Source organism: Macaca fascicularis, chromosome 2 (genome assembly GCF_037993035.2).
Source record: "Macaca fascicularis isolate 582-1 chromosome 2, T2T-MFA8v1.1".
Classification (NCBI taxonomy): Eukaryota; Metazoa; Chordata; class Mammalia; order Primates; family Cercopithecidae; genus Macaca; species Macaca fascicularis.
The window spans coordinates 95,240,990-95,257,910 of NC_088376.1; the positions used below are offsets into that span (position 1 = coordinate 95,240,990).

At 39.8% G+C, this 16,921-nt stretch overlaps 1 protein-coding gene across 9 annotated transcripts in view; it reads right to left on the bottom strand.

Annotated features, from left to right (window-relative positions):
- Positions 1-16,921, bottom strand: part of MCF2L2 (MCF.2 cell line derived transforming sequence-like 2) — a 254,021-nt gene that overhangs the window by 160,513 nt on the left and 76,587 nt on the right. The gene's annotated exons all lie outside the window — the stretch shown is intronic.

A 16,921-nucleotide genomic window follows, 5' to 3' on the forward strand; every position in this document is an offset into this window, starting at 1 on the left:
ATCATAACAAATAGTCTCTCACACCACAGTGCAATCAAATTAGAACTCAAGATTAAGAAACTCACGCAAAACTGCACAACTACATGGAATTTGAACAGTCTGCTCCTGAATGACTACTGGGTACATAAAGAAATGAAGGCAGAAATAAAGATGTTCTTTGAAACCAAAGAGAACAAAGACACAATGTACCAGAATCTCTGGGACACAGCTAAAGCAGTATTTAGACGGAAATTTGTAGCATTAAATGCCCACACAAGAAAGCAGGAAAGATATAAAATCAACACCCTAACATCACAATTAAAAGAACTAGAGAAGCAAGAGCAAACAAATTCAAAAGTTAGCAGAAGACAAGAAATAACTAAGATCAGAGCAGAACTGAAGGAGATAGAGACCTGAAGAACCCTTCAAGAAATCAATGAACCCAGAAGTTGGTTTTGTGAAAAGATTAACAAAATAGATAGACTGCTAGCCAGACTAATAAAGAAGAAAAGAGAGAAGAATCAAGTAGACACAATAAAAAGTGATAAAGGGGATATCACCACTGATCCCAAAGAAATACAAACTACCATCAGAGAATACTATAAACAACTCTATGCAAATAAACTAGAAAATCTAGAAGAAATGGATAAATTCCTGCACACAAACACCCTCCCAAGACTAAACCAGGAAGAAGTCGAATCCCTGAATAGATCAATAACAAGCTCTAAAATTGAGGCAGTAATTAATAGACTACCAACCAAAAGAAGCCCAGGACCAGATAGATTCACAGCCAAATTCTACCAGAGGTACAAAGAGGAGCTAGTACCATTCCTTCTGAAACTATTCCAAACGATAGAAAAAGAGGGACTCTTCCCTAGCTCATTTTATGAGGCCAGCATCATCCTGATACCAAAATCTGGCAGAGACACAACAAAAAAAGAAAATTTCAGGCCAATATCCCTGATGAACATCAATGTAAAAATCCTCAATAAAACACTGGCAATCGAAACCCAGCAGCACATGAAAAACGTATCCACCACGATCAAGTCGGCTTCATCCCTGGGATGCGTTCAACATATACAAATCAATAAATGTAATCCATCACATAAACAGAACCAAAGACAAAAACCACATGATTATCTCAATAGATGCAGAAAAGGCCTTCAATAAAATTCAATACCCTTCATGCTAAAAACACTCAATAAACTAGGTATTGATGGAACATATCTCAAAATAATAAGAGCTATTTATGACAAACCCACAGCCAATATCATACCAAATGGGCAAAGCTGGAAGCATTCCCTTTGAAAACCGGCACAAGACAAGGACGCCCTCTCTCACCACTCCTATTCAACATAGTATTGGAAGTTCTCGCCAGGGCAATGAGGCAAGAGAAAGAAATAGAGTGTATTCAAATAGGAAGAGAGGACATCAAATTGTCTCTGTTTGCAGATGACATGATTGTATATTTAGAAAACTCCATCGTCTCTGCCCAAAAGCCCCTTAAGCTGATAAGCAACTTCAGCAAAGTCTCAGGATACAAAATCAGTGTGCAAAAATCATAAGCATTTCTATTCACCAATAATAGACAGAGAGCCAAATCACGAGTGAACTCCCATTCACAATTGCTACAAAGAGAATAAAGCACCTAGAAATACAATTTATAAGGGATGTGAAGGACCTCTTCAAGGAGAACTACAAACCACGGCTCAAGGAAATAAGAGAGGACACAAACAAATGGAAAAACATTCCATGCTCATGAATAGGAAGACTTAATATCATGAAAATGGCCATACTGCCCAAAGTAATTTATAGATTCAATGCTATTCCCATCAAGCTACCATTGACTTTCTTCACAGAATTAGAAAAAATTACTTTATATTTCATATGGAACCAAAAAAGAGCCTATAGAGCTAAGACAATCCTAGCCAAAACAAAGTTGAAGGCATCATGCTACCTGACTTCAAACTATATTACAAGGCTACAGTAACCAAAACAGCATGGTACTAGTACTACAATAGATACATAGACCAATGGAACAGAACAGAGGCCTCAGAAATAATGCTACACATCTACAACCATCTGATCTTTGACAAACCTAACAAAAACAAAGCAATGGGGAAAGGATTCTCTATTTAATAAATGATGTTGAGAAAACTAGCTAGCCATATGCAGAAAACTGAAACTGGACCCCTTCCTTATGCCTTATACAAAAAAATAACCCAAGGTGGATTAAAGGCTTAAACAGAAGACCTAAAACCATAAAAACCCTGGAAGAAAACCTAGGCAATGCCATTCAGGACATAGGCATGGGCAAGGACTTCATGACGAAAATACCAAAAGCAATTGCAACAAAAGCCAAAACTGACAAATGGGATCTAATTAAACTAAACAGCTTCAGCACAGCAAAAGAAACTACCATCAGAGTGAAGAGGCAACCCACAGAATGGGAGAAAATTTTTGCAATCTATCCATCTGACAAAGGGCTAATATCCAGAATCTACAAGGAACTTAAACAAATTTACAAGAAAAAAACAACCGCATCAAAAAGTGGGTGAAGGATATGAACAGACACTTCTCAAAAGAAGACATTTATGTGGCCAACAAACATATGAAAAAATGCTAATCATCACTGGTCATTAGAGAAATGCAAATCAAATCCACAATGAGATACCATCTCACACCAGTTAGAATGGCAATCATTAAAAAGTCAGGAAACAACAGATGCTGGAGAGGATGTGGAGAAAGAGGAGCGCTTTTACACTGTTGGTAGGAGTGTAAATTTGTTCAACCATTGTGGAAGACAGTGTGGCAACTCCTCAAGAATCTAGAACCAGAAATACCATTTGACCTAGCAATCCCATTACCGGGTATACACCCAAAGGATTATAAATCATTCTACTATAAAGACACATGCACACATATGTTTACTGCAGCACTGTTACAATAGTAAAGATTTGGAACCAACCGAAATGCCCATCAATGATAGACTGGATAAAGAAAACGTGGTACATATATACCATAGAACACTATGCAGCCATGAAAAAGAATGAGTTCATGGTCCTTGCAAGGATATAGATGGAGCTGGAAACCATCATTCTCAGCAAATTAACACAGGAACAGAAAACCAAACACCGCATGTTCTCACTCATAAATGGGGGTTGAACAATGAGAGCACATAGACACAGGGAGGGGAACATCACACAGTGGGACCTATCAGCAGGTGGGGGGGTGAGGAGAGGGAGAGAATTAGGACAAATACCTAGTGTAGATGATGGGTTGATGGGTGTAGCAAACCACCATGGCACATGTATACCTATGGAAAAAACCTGCTCGTTCTGCACATGTATCCCAAAACTTAAAGTATAATAAATAAATAAATAAATATTTAAAAAGGCAAATAGAGACAGAGTAAATACACTGCTTACAAAAGATACACTTTTGTGTATCAGGACAGAGTTAGATTGAAAGAACAGGGTAGTAAAACATACACCATGCTATCACTAGTCATAAGAAAGCCAATGTGGCTATGTTAATATTTTTCAAAGTAGTATTTATGACAAGGAGTATTGGCAGAGATAAATTATTCATAAATATAAAAGGGCCAATTTATCAGGAACACATAAAAATCCTAAATGTCTAAGCGTGCAATAACATTGCCCCAAAGACACTAAGCAAAAATGGGTAGAACTAAAAGAAAAACAGATAAATCCACAAAGTTTGAGATTCTAGTATTCCTCTCTCAGTAACTGATAGAACAAGCAGTCAAAAATTAGTAAGAACATAGCCCTGACTTGGAAGAACGCAACATCTAGCAACGCAGAAGATATTCTTTTCAAATGCTCATGGAATGTTTAACAAAATAGACCATTGTCTGGGTCATAAAGCAAGTATCAACACTTTTTTTTTTTTTTTTTTTTTTTTTTGACGAGAACGAGACATTTATTTCAAGATTTCAGGGGAGACCACCAGGTATCTAAGGCTAGGCCCCAGAAGAGAGACAGCAGGGTGAGCTGGGAGCCCTGGATTCAAGCTCTGGCCTGCTGTTTCTGTGTGCCACATCTCAGGACAGGTCATGCATCCCTTTGAGTCTCTTATTGTTATTATTATTATTATACTTTAAGTTCTAGGATACATGTGCACAACGTGCAGGTTTGTTACATATGTATACATGTGCCATGTTGATGTGCTGCATCCATTAACTCATCATTTACATTAGGTGTATCTCCTAATGCTATCCCTCCCCTCTCTTCACTCCCACAATAGGCCCTTGTGTGTGAGGTTCCCCTTCGTGTGTCCAAGTGATCTTGTTGTTCAATTCCCACCTATGAGTGAGAACATGCGGTGTTTGGTTTTCTGTTCTTGAGATAGTTTGCTGAGAATGATGGTTTCCAGCTGCATCCATGTCCCTGCAAAGGACACGAACTCGTCCTTTTTTACGGCTGCATAGTATTCCATGGTGTATATATCCCACATTTTCTTAATCTAGTCTGTCACTGATGGACATTTGGGTTGGTTCCAAGTCTTTGCTATTGTGAATAGTGCCACAATAAACATACGTGTGCATGTTTCTTTATAGCAGCATGATTTATAATCCTTTGGGTATATACCCAGTAATGGGATGGCTGGGTCAAATGGTATTTCTAGTTCTAGATCCTTGAGGAATCGCTACACTGTCTTCCACAATGGTTGAACTAGTTTACAGTCCCACCAACAGTGTAAAAGTGTTCCTATTTCTCCACATCTTCTCCAGCACCTGTTGTTTCCTGACTTTTTAATGATTGCCATTCTAACTGGTGTGAGATGTTATCTCATAGCGGTTTTGATTTGCATTTCTCTGATGGCAAGTCATGATGAGCATTTTTTCATGTGTCTGTTGGTTGCATAAATGTCTTCTTTTGAGAAGTGTCTGTTCATATCCTTTGCCCACTTTTTGATGGGGTTGTTTGGTTTTTTCTTGTAAATTTGTTTGAGTTCTTTGTAGGTTTTGGATATTAGCCCTTTGTCAGATGAGTAGATTGCAAAAATTTTCTCCCATTCTGTAGGTTGCCTGTTCACTCTGATGGTAGTTTCTTTTGCTGCGCAGAAGCTCTTTAGTTTAATTAGATCTCATTTGTCAATTTTGGCTTTTGTTGCCATTGCTTTTGGTGTTTTAGACATGAAGTCCTTGCCCATGCCTATGTCCTAAACGGTATTTCCTAGGTTTTCTTCTAGGGTTTTCATGGTTTTAGGTCTAACATTTAAGTCTCTAATCCATCTTGAATTAATTTTCATATAAGGAGTAAGGAAAGGATCCAGTTTCAGCTTTCTACTTATGGCTAGCCAATTTTCCCAGCACCATTTATTAAATAGGGAATCCTTTCCCCATTGTTTTTGTCAGGTTTGTCAAAGATCAGATGACTGTAGATGTGTGGTATTATTTCTGAGGGCTCTGCTCTGTTCCATTGGTCTATATCTCTGTTTTGGTACCAGTACCATGCTGTTTTGGTTACTGTAGCCTTGTAGTATAGTTTGAAGTCAGGTAGCATGATGCCTCCAGCTTTGTTCTTTTGGCTTAGGACTGTCTTGGCAATGCGGGCTCTTTCTTGGTGCCATATGAACTTTAAAGTAGTTTTTTTCCAATTCTGTGAAGAAAGTCATTGGTAGCTTAATGGGGATGGCACTGAATCTATAAATTACCCTGGGCAGTATGGCCATTTTCACGATATTGATTCTTCCTATCCATGAGCATGGTATGTTTTTCCATTTGTTTGTGTCCTCTTTCATTTCACTGAGCAGTGGTTTGTAGTTCTCCTTGAAGAGGTCCTTCACATCCCTTGTAAGTTGGATTTCTAGGTATTTTATTCTCTTTGAAGCAATTGTGAATGGGAGTTCATTCATGATTTGGCTCTCTGTTTCTCTGTTATTGGTGTATAAGAATGCTTGTGACTTTTGCACATTGATTTTGTATCCTGAGACTTTGCTGAAGTTGCTTATCAGCTTAAGGAGATTTTGGACTGAGATGATGGGGTTTGCTAAATATACAATCATGTCATCTGCAAACAAGGACAAATTGACTTCCTCTTTTCCTAATTGAATACCCTTTATTTCTTTCTCCTGCCTGATTGCCTTGGCCAGAACTTCCAACACTATGTTGAATAGGAGTGGTGAGAGAGGGCATCCCTGTCTTGTGCCAGTTTTCAAAGGGAATGCTTCCAGTTTTTGCCCGTTCAGTATGACATTGGCTGTGGGTTTGTCATAAATAGTTCTTATTATTTTGAGATATGTTCCATCAATACCTAGTTTATTGAGAGTTTTTAGCATGAAGTGCTGTTGAATTTTGTCAAAGGCCTTTTCTGCATCTATTGAGATAATCACGTGGTTTTTATCTTTAGAGAACACTGGAAATTAAATGATGGCTTGCAGCAATCTGGAGAGCATTTGTTCAAGGAAAATGGCTGTGTCTCAGTATGCACAGTGAGCTTTTTAACTTGCCCTATTTCTATCCTCCCCTTCCTTGGGGGTAGCCTTAGAAATGAACAGCCTGCAATGATGGTGAAAATCAGCAGTCTGGCAGCCATGGGAGGGGCAGAACAGGAATGGGGGACCTACGGAGCCTCAGTCTTATAGAATTATCATTATTTGACCTGTCCAGGGGTTTCTAGGAATACCCCACCTGCAAGGCTGTCTTTATTAGGCCTGACTCAGAACTTGCCCAATGTGAAAAGTCTTTTCCCCAAAGGCCTTTGTAGAAAATGATTACAGGCAATTGTTTAACTTCTTGGTTGCTTGAGGTATTGGCTAACAGTGGGGCAAACATGGGCTAATCAAGAAATTTAAAAGGGAAAGCTCAGGAATAAGATGCTCATAGAGGCTTGTAAAGGCTCCAAAATATTTGTGAGACTCTAGAAGACCATGCACACATTTCCTGTGAATATGTTCAGGACAGATCTGAGAAGGCCCCATGATCTTACCTCTGGCTGATCTTGATGATCTGCACACACAGAAAGTGAAGGCTTTGATGTTCCATCAATACCAAATTTATTTAGAGTGTTTAGCACAAAGGGTTGTTGAATTTTGTCAAAGGCCTTTTCTGCATCTATTGAGATAATCATGTGGTTTTTGTCTTTGGTTCTGTTTATATGCTGGATTACATTTATTGATTTGCATATATTGAACCAGCCTTGCATCCCAGGGATGAAGTCCACTTGATCATGGTGGATAACCTTTTTGATGTGCTGCTGGATTCACTTTGCCAGTATTTTATTGAGGATTTTTGTATTGATGTTCATCAGGGATATTGGTCGAAAATTCTCTTTTTGTTGTGTCTCTGCCAGGCTTTGGTATCAGGATGATGTTGGCCTCATAAAATGAGTTAGGGAGGATTCCCTCTTTTTCTATTGATTGGAATAGTTTCAGAAGGAATGGTATCAGTTCCTCCTTGTACCTTTGGTAGAATTCGGCTGTGAATCCATCTGGTCCTGGACTTTTATTGGTTGGTAGGCTATTAATTATTGCCTCAATTTCAGAGCCTACTATTGGTCTATTCAGGGATTCAACTTCTTCCTGGTTTAGTCCAGGAATTTATCCATTTCTTCTAGATTTTCTAGTTTATTCGCATAGAGGTGTTTATAGTATTCTCTGATGGTAGTTTGTACTTCTGTGGGGTCGGTGGTGATATCTCCTTTATCATTTTTTACTGCATCTATTTGATTCTTCTCTCTTTTCTTCTTTATTAGTCTGGCTAGCAGTCTATCAATTTTGTTGATCTTTTCAAAAAACCAGCTCCTGGATTCATTGATTTTTTTGAAGGGTTTTTTGCGTCTCTATCTCCTTCAGTTCTGCTATGATCTTAGTTATTTCTTGCCTTCTGCTAGCTTTTGAATGTGTTTGCTCTTGCTTCTCTAGTTCTTTTAATTGTGATGTTAGGGTGTCAATTTTAGATCCTTTTTGCTTTCACTTGTGGGCATTTAGTGGTATAAATTTCCCTCTATACACTGCTTTAAATGTGTCTCAGAGATTCTGGTATGTTGTAGCTTTGTTCTCATTGGTTTCAAAGAACATCTTTATTTCTGCCTTCATTTCGTTATGTACCCAGTAGTCATTCAGGAGCAGACTGTTCAAATTCCATGTAGTTGGGCGGTTTTGATTGAGTTTCTTAGTCCTGAGTTCTAGTTTGATTGCACTGTGGTCTGAGAGACAGTTTGTTATAATTTCTGTTCTTTTACATTTGCTGAGGAGTGCTTTACTTCCAACTATGTTGTCAATTTTGGAATAACTGTGATGTGGTGCTGAGAAGAATGTATATTCTGTTGATTTGGGGTTCAGAGTTCTGTAGATGTCTATTAGGTCTGCTTGGTGAGTTCAATTCCTGGATATCCTTGTTAATTTTCTGTCTCGTTGATCTGTCTAATGTTGACAGTGGTGTGTTAAAGTCTCCCATTATTATTGTATGGGAGTCTAAATCTCTTTGTAAGTCTCTAAGGGCTTGCTTTCTGTATCTGGGTGCTCCTGTATTGGGTACATATATATTTAGGACAGTTAGCTCTTCTTGTTGAATTGATTCCTTTACCATTATGTAGTGGCCTTCTTTGTCTCTTTTGATCTTTGTTGGTTTAAAATCTGTTTTATCAGAGACGAGGATTGCAACCCCTGCTTTTTTTTGTTTTCCATTTGCTTGGTAGATCTTCCTCCATCCCTTTATTTTGAGCCTATGTGTGTCTCTGCATGTGAGATGGGTCTCCTGAATACAGCAGACTGATGGGTCTTGACTCTTTATCCAATTTGCCAGTCTGTGTCTTTTAATTGAACCATTTAGTCCATTTACATTTAAGGTTAATACTGTTATGTGTGAACTTGATCCTGTCATTATGATATTAGCTGGTTATTTTGCTCGTTAGTTGATGCAGTTTCCTCCTAGCATCGATAGTCTTTACATTTTAGCATGTTTTTGCAGTGGCTGGTACCAGTTGTTCCTTTCCATGTTTAGTGCTTCCTTCAGGATCTCTTGTAGGGCAGGCCTGGTGGTGACAAAATCTCTAAGCATTTGCTTGTCTGTAAAGGATTTTATTTCTCCTTCACTTACGAAACTTAGTTTGGCTGGATATGAAATTCTGGGTTGAAAATTCTTTTCTTTAAGAATGTTGACTATTGGCCCCCACTCTCTTCTGGTTTTTAGAGTTTCTGCCAAGAATCTGCTGTTACTCTGATGGGCTTCCCTTTGTATGTAACCCAACCTTTCTCTCTGGCTGCCCTTAACATTTTTTCCTTCATTTCAACTTTGGTGAATCTGACAATTATGTGTCTTGGAGTTGCTCTTCTCAAGGAGTATCTTTGTGGCATTCTCTGTATTTCCTGAATTTGAATGTTGGCCTGCCTTGCTAGGTTGGGGAAGTTCTCCTGTATAATATCCTGCAGAGTGTTTTCCAACTTGGTTCCATTCTCCCTGTCACTTTCAGGCACACCAATCAGGCGTAGATTTGGTCTTTTCACATAATCCCATATTTCTTGGAGGCTTTGTTCATTTCTTTTTATTCTTTCTTCTCTCAACTTTTCTTCTTACTTCCTTTCATTCATTTGATCTTCAATCACTGATACTCTTTCTTCCAGTTGATCAAGTCAGTTACTGAAGCTTGTACATTTGTCATGTAGTTCTCATGTCATGGTTTTCATCTCTATCAGTTCGTTTATGGTCTTCTCTGCATTGGTTATTCTAGTTATCCATTCTTCCATTCTTTTTTCAACGTTTTTAGTTTCTTTGCACTGGGTACGTAGTTCCTCCTTTAGCTCTGAGAAGTCTGATCAACTGAAGCCTTCTCTCAACTCGTCATAGTCATTCTCCGTCCAGCTTTGTTTCGTTGCTGGCGATGAGCTGCGTTCCTTTGGAGGGGGAGATGTGCTCTGATTTTTTGAATTTCCAGCTTTTCTGCACTGCTTTCCCCCCATCTTTGTGGTTTTATCTGCCTTTGGTCTTTGATGATGGTGACGTACTGATGGGGTTTTGGTGTGGGTGTCCTTTCTGTTTGTTAGTTTTCCTTCTAACAGTCAGGACCCTCAGCTACAGGTCTGTTGGAGTTTGCTTGAAGTCCACTCCAGACCTTGTTTGCCTGGGTATCAGCTGTGGAGCCTGCAGAAGATAGAATATTGCTGAACAGCAAGTGTTGCTGTCTGATTCTTGCTCTGGAAGCTTTGTCTCAGAGGTGTATCCAGCCGTGTGAAGTGTGAGGTGTCAGTCTGTACCTAGTGAGGGATGTCTCCCAGTTAGGCTCCTCAGGGGTCAGGGACCCACTTGAGCAGGCAGTCTCTCTGTTCTCAGATCTCAAGCTCCGTACTAGGAGAACCACTGCTCTCTTCAAAGCTGTCAGACAGGGACATTTACATCTGCAGAGGTTTCTGCTGCTTTTTGTTTAGCTATACCCTGTCCCCAGAGGTGGAGTCTACAGAGGCAGGCAGGCCTCCTAGAGCTGTGGGAGCTTCCCGGTAGCTTTGTTTACCTACTTAAGCCTCAGCAATGGTGGGCGCCCCCCCACCCCCAGCCTCACTGCCACCTTGCAATTAGATCTCAGACTTTTGTGCTAGCAATGAGGGAGGCTCCATGGGCGTGGGACCCTCCGGGCCAGGTGTGGGATATAATCTCCTGGTGTGCTATTTGCTAAGACCCTTGGTAAAGCACAGTATTAGTGTGGGAGTTACCCGATTTTCCAGGTGTTGTGTGTCTCAGTTTCCCTTGGCTAGGAAAAGGAATTCCCTTCCCCCTTGCACTTTCCAGGTAAGGCAATGCCTCGCCCTACTTCAGCTCTTGCTGGTTGGGCTGCATCCGCTGACCAGCACTGACAGTCCGACATGCCGCAGTGAGATGAACCTGGTACCTCAGTTGAAAATGCAGAAATCACTCATCTTCTGTGTCGCTCACGCTGGGAGCTGAGGGCTGGAGCTTTTCCTATTCAGCCATCTTGGGCACCCCCTCAACAAATTTTAAATGATTCTAAACACAGAGGGTGCACTTCTGATCACCATGGAATTAAACTGGAACTCTAGTATTCTTCTCTTTTCTATTTCATTTATCTTTGGTTCTTTTTATTTTCCTTTACAATTTCCTTCCTTCTCTTTTCTTTGGGTTTATTATTCTCTTTTCTGACTTCTTAAGGGGAAGATTAGAGGACTGACTTTAAGCCTTTCTTCTTCTCCAATATAAGTATTTCAAGTTACAATTTCTTCTGAAGCACTACTTTTACCTGTATCACATGAAAGTTGACATATTGTTTTTGTTATTGCTCAGTAAAAATGTTTTCTCACTTCCTTTGTGATTTCTTCGATTCATAGGTTACATAGAGGTGGTTGCTTAGCTTCTGAATGTCACTGGGCACTGATCATAGGGGATATAGAGTGAGCAAAACAGTTCTGCTGCACTAGCAAAAACATGTGAACGTCAAACACAACAACACTCATTCTAGATAGTCATAGCTGCTATTTATTGAGTTCTACCATTTGTCAGACTTATTTTTTTTTTGTCTCACTTAACCTAATGAAATAGATGTTATCGCCATTTAACAGAGGAAGAAACCAAGGCTGATAGAACAGAATAACTTGCCTGACATCACACTAGCAAGCCTGGCTTTCAGACTCAGGGCTCTCTGATACTGATGCTCTTCACCCTATTCCATTTCTCCCCTTCCACTGTTTTTTCACAGCAAACCTGCTTGTACCTTGTGGCAGCTTGATTTTGTATATTTTACTGCTCCTTTTCCTTTCTTTTTTTTTTCTTTTCTACTTAAACCATGTAATCACTGAAGGAAGTTCTTTTTTTTTTTTTTTTTTTTTTTTGACACGGAGTCTCGCTCTGTCGCCCAGGCTGGAGTGCAGTGGCCGGATCTCAGCTCACTGCAAGCTCCGCCTCCCGGGTTCACGCCATTCTCCTGCCTCAGCCTCCCGAGTAGCTGGGACTACAGGCGCCCGCCACCTCGCCCGGCTAGTTTTTTTTTTTGTATTTTTTAGTAGAGACGGGGTTTCACCGTGTTAGCCAGGATGGTCTCGATCTCCTGACCTCGTGATCCGCCCGTCTCGGCCTCCCAAAGTGCTGGGATTACAGGCTTGAGCCACCGCGCCCGGCCCACTGAAGGAAGTTCTAAGGGAGGCACCAGGACTCTTAAACAAGGTGAAGCTGGGAGAGGCTCAGCAAATATTAGATCGTTCATAAACACAGGCTATTCTTTCACCTATGAAATAAGCAGCTGCTGGCATATATGGTCTCCCCGGCCAAACTGAGGACAAGTGTTCCTTGGAACAAGACTTCTCTTCACTCCACACAGACTAAGACCCAACCAGAGCATCTGGGTAAATGGAGTGTGGGATCTGCTGGAAAAATACCTGTGAACAGAAAGGACTGTGTCTCCTGACATAATTGTGTATAGGCCACAGTTCAGAAAGAGACAATGAATCATGACAATGACTTTAAATCATCCTCCCATAAGGTATACATGTTAGACAACACTCAGAAATGACTGCTGTGATGGGATTTTTTTTTTCACCCCCTCTTATTCAACAAAGGCATGAAAACTTCAACTAAACCAAATGCATGGGAAATGGGGTTTCTAGCCAATGTATTTCTTTAGGTAACACTTAGTTTTTACCCCTCTTGTTCCTTTTAACACTAAAGCCCTATGATGTGTCAGACACCTGCACAAATACTCTTTGATATGATTCTCATATTCACTCTGTGAGGCTGGTGATAACAATTCCATTTTATAGACAAGGAAACTAATCCTCAAGAATGTTTCAAAAAATAACTTGTGAAAGTCACATCCTATATGCAGAGTTAAGAGTCATTAGAAGTCTTCAGACTCCAAGACCAATGCTCATGCCACAAAATTCATTATGTCTTATTATAGAAAATATTGTAACTCTATACTCCTTCATTTTCCAACCTTAGTAACTCCTTTGTCACAAATATAATTGAATTATTGATGAGTCACACCTGATATTCTGAAAATCACTAAATATGAATATGTAAGTATAAGAGATTGAGGTAAATATGTTCTGACCCCAAAATAGCAAAGAAGCATTGTGGTGGGTGTGGTATTTACTTTCTTAAGTTTATATATATATATATACACACATATGTATATATCAGAACCCCAGGGCTCAAGCAATCCTCCCATCTCAGCCTCCCAAGTAGCTGGGACTACAGGTCATACCACTGTGCCAGGAAAGCTCTGATGTTAATATATTTTCCTATGATTTGCCTTTTTGGGTAAGCAAGGTATAGAAAATATTTTGGTCAACTGAAATTTTAATGCATTGTCATCAGAACGGAGTCAAATGTAGGGTGACAAACCATCCTGTTTGTCCGGCACTGAGAAGTTCCTGGGACACATTATTTTCAGTGCTAAAAACAACAGTCTCAGGAAAATCAGGACAATTGGAAACCCTGATTCAAATACCTAATTCCAAGCATGAATATGATTGTCACAGATATACTGCATATGGGGCTTCTTACTGGAAGAAATCAAACTACTCTTCAGGACTGTCTATGTTTGCCGATGGTTACACTGTAAATTTAAGCAAATTTAGGAATTCCCTTTTGAATGGCAGTGCCCAGAGTTGATCCTGGTATAGGGGATAAGATGATTAGCCTATGTCTTTTTAAATTTATTATTCTAATTCAGAAATAAAGTATCCATTATGCCTTCTAGTCTTGTGACATTCTTTTGGCACCTTCATCTGCAAAATGGTGGGGACTAACAGAAGCTCATCTCAAACCATCCTTCCAATTTTAACATTGTATGATTCACTGATTCTGCATAGTGACTTCAAGTCCCTAGGGACCGTGGATATGCTTCTACAAATTCAGTTGGATTGGGCTGATCATTTTTATAGGGTTTGGAAGATATTATGAGATACAACCAAATTAAGAATGGAAGACACACGGGATGATTTTGTTGATCTCTCAAGTACCTCAGCATCTTCATCATACTTTCTCTCTCATCTCACCTCACCTTATCTCTTGCTATTTTCTTCAGTGCCTCATCCTGAGTGGAAAGTCACTCTCCATGTTCTATGTAGGAGAACTAGCATCTTCACTTAGAATGGACTAAAGGCGAGGCTGGGTGCGGTGGCTCACGCCTGTAATCCCAACACTTTGGGAGGCTGAGGCGGGCAGACATCTGAGGTCAGGAGTTCAAGACCAGCCTCGTCAACATGGCAAAACCCCATCTCTATTAAAAATACAAAAATTAGCTGGGAGTGATGGTGCGTGCCTGTAATCCCAGCTACTTGGGAGGCTGAAGCAGGAGAATTGCTTGTACCCCAGAGGCAGAGGTTGCAGTGAGCTGAGATTGTGCCACTGCACTCCAGCCTGGGTGATAGAGAGAAACTCCAACTCAAAAAAAAAAAAAAAAAAAAAGAATGGACTAAAGGCTGTGACTCTAGCATTCTCCTTGATATAATGGCAAGTCCCTGCCCAAGCCAATGGAAAGAAACAGATGTGCTCCTTCTGCACAGGAAAGCCAGCAAAGAACAGTGCTTTGAGGGACATTAATAGCTCTTGAGTAAAAGGAGAGAGAATATGCAGAGCGACCAATGGCAGGGTATGCCCCTGCTCACTTCTTTTCTGGATCCTGATTTCAACTAACTTATTAGTTAGTTGAAGATATATAATTGGAGATATATGAAAAACGACTGAACTATTTGGTTATATTAAAGTATATTTTGTGATGTGATGATTGTATTATTATGTTTGAAAAAGACCTCTGTCTTGTAGAAATGCATGCTGAAATATTTACAGGCAAAATGATACATTATCTGCTTCAAGGTAACGATGAGAAGGAACATGGGAGGAGATACACACAAAACAAATTGTCCATGAGTTGGTTAATTGTTGAAGCTGGGTGATAGAAAGGTAGGTGTTTATTATACTAGTCTGTTGGCTTTTGCAAATGTTTAAATTTTTCTGTACTTTCCATTTAAAAAATTTAAAGATTAAAAAAAAAAACCAAAGCCTCTTACGTGATTCATGAATAAACAATCTAGAGTTATAGAAAACTGAAGCTTTAGGAATCAGCTACACTCATTCATAGAAAATACCATATTTAGAGGCTACTTCCTGTTTATAGGAGGAAGGAACATGGTCAATGACTTAGTTCCGTGCTTTAATAATGAAGGAATCCCCTTCCATATCCTTGCAAGATGCCCACTCAGTTCCACCAGACACATCCAGTAATAGGATGTATTAGCCCGTTCCCGCACTGCTATAAAAAAAAAAAAAAAAATCTGAGGCTGGGTAATTTATTTTTTAAAAACAGTTTTAATTGGTTCATGGTTCTGCAGGCTGTATGGGAAGCATGGCTGGGGAGGCTTCAGGAAACTTACAATCACAGTGGAAGGCAAAGGGGAAATGGGCATCTCTTATCGTGGCTGGAGCAGGAGGAAGAGAGTGAGGGAGGAGGTGCCACACAATTTTAAACAACCAGATCTTGTGAGAACTCTATGACAAGAACAGCACCAAAGGGGAAATCTGACCCCATGATCCATTCATCTCCCACCAGGCCCCACCTCCAACACGGGATTACAACTTGACCTGAGATTTGGGCAGGGACATAAATCCAAACCATATCCAGGGCCTCCATTGCCTCCAAGCCAACATAATTCTCTACTAGGCTGTCCAGAAAAGGAGGTAGCCCTTTCCCCATATTCAGTCAACTATTCCTTTCTATAGAGCTTCCACATGTCAAATTCTATCCTCTCACCACACTTTTATTTTAATAGGAAGAGAAGTGTAAACCAAAAATAAAATTACAAGCTCCCCAACCAATTGAATGGACCCCTCTTCTTGGACAAGTGGATTTCAAAGAAACCTAAAAAACTAGTTCAGGCCATAACAGGAAGTGGGGTCAGAGATGCCTCATTATACCCTCTTCCCTTTGGAATGCAGGCTCAACTGTCCAGCATTAACATTAAAAGAGATCTTAAGACTAACACAACAGATTATTTATAACAATAAGATGCCAAGTTCCAACCGGACTCTAGTATAGCGTCACATGACAGCAGGCCCTGAAGGAAACAATTATTTTTTCTGCAAAATATATTTCTTTGCCAAATTTTGAAATGATCCTGCAAAGCTGTCTCTTGTGGGGAAAATCTACATTCTGCAGAGAATCCCCTTCCCTTTCCAGGTCTTTTCCTGATCCAGGAGAGATTTAACTGAGAGTCTGGTAACTTTTAAGGTCTCATAAGAGACATTTACCATCTATTCTCTCTAAAGCCTGCTACAGATCAAGAACTTTGGCTTCCACAACCCTCACCCTCCCACCCCACCCCGCTTATCTTAACCGCAAGCATTCCATTCTGCTGACTTCTACTCTTTAGATAATAACTTAACTCTACCAACCAATTACCAATCAGAAAATGTTTGAATCCACCTATGATCTCTCACCCAATGGTTCAAGTTTTCAAGTTTGGTCTCACCTTTCTGGACCAAACCAATGTACATCTTACATGTATTGATTGATGTTTGCCTGTAACTCCTGTCTCCCTAAAATGTATAAAATCAAGCTATTACCCGATCACCTTGGGCACATGTTTTCAGGATCTCCTGAGAATGTGTCATGGTGTTGTGGTCCCTACATTTGGTTCAGAATAAAGTTCTTCAAATATTTTACAGAGTCTGGCCCTTTAGGGTCAACACAGGTATGTTACTGATCAATAACGTAGTCTCTATAAGCATGCAAAGGGAATAACCATCATGAATTAATGAATAAATACAGAAATAAATATAAGAATTAAAGCATATTTCCAGGTCTTTGTACTGTGTGAAGTGATATAAAATAGTTGTTTAAAGCATTGGCAAAAAATGCTTCTAGGAAGTCTAACGGACCCCATCCCCTCCACACACTCCACCACAACTTTCTTTACATGATATTGATTTCTAGAATTTACATTAAATGTTTGAAAATGAAAAAAACTAGGG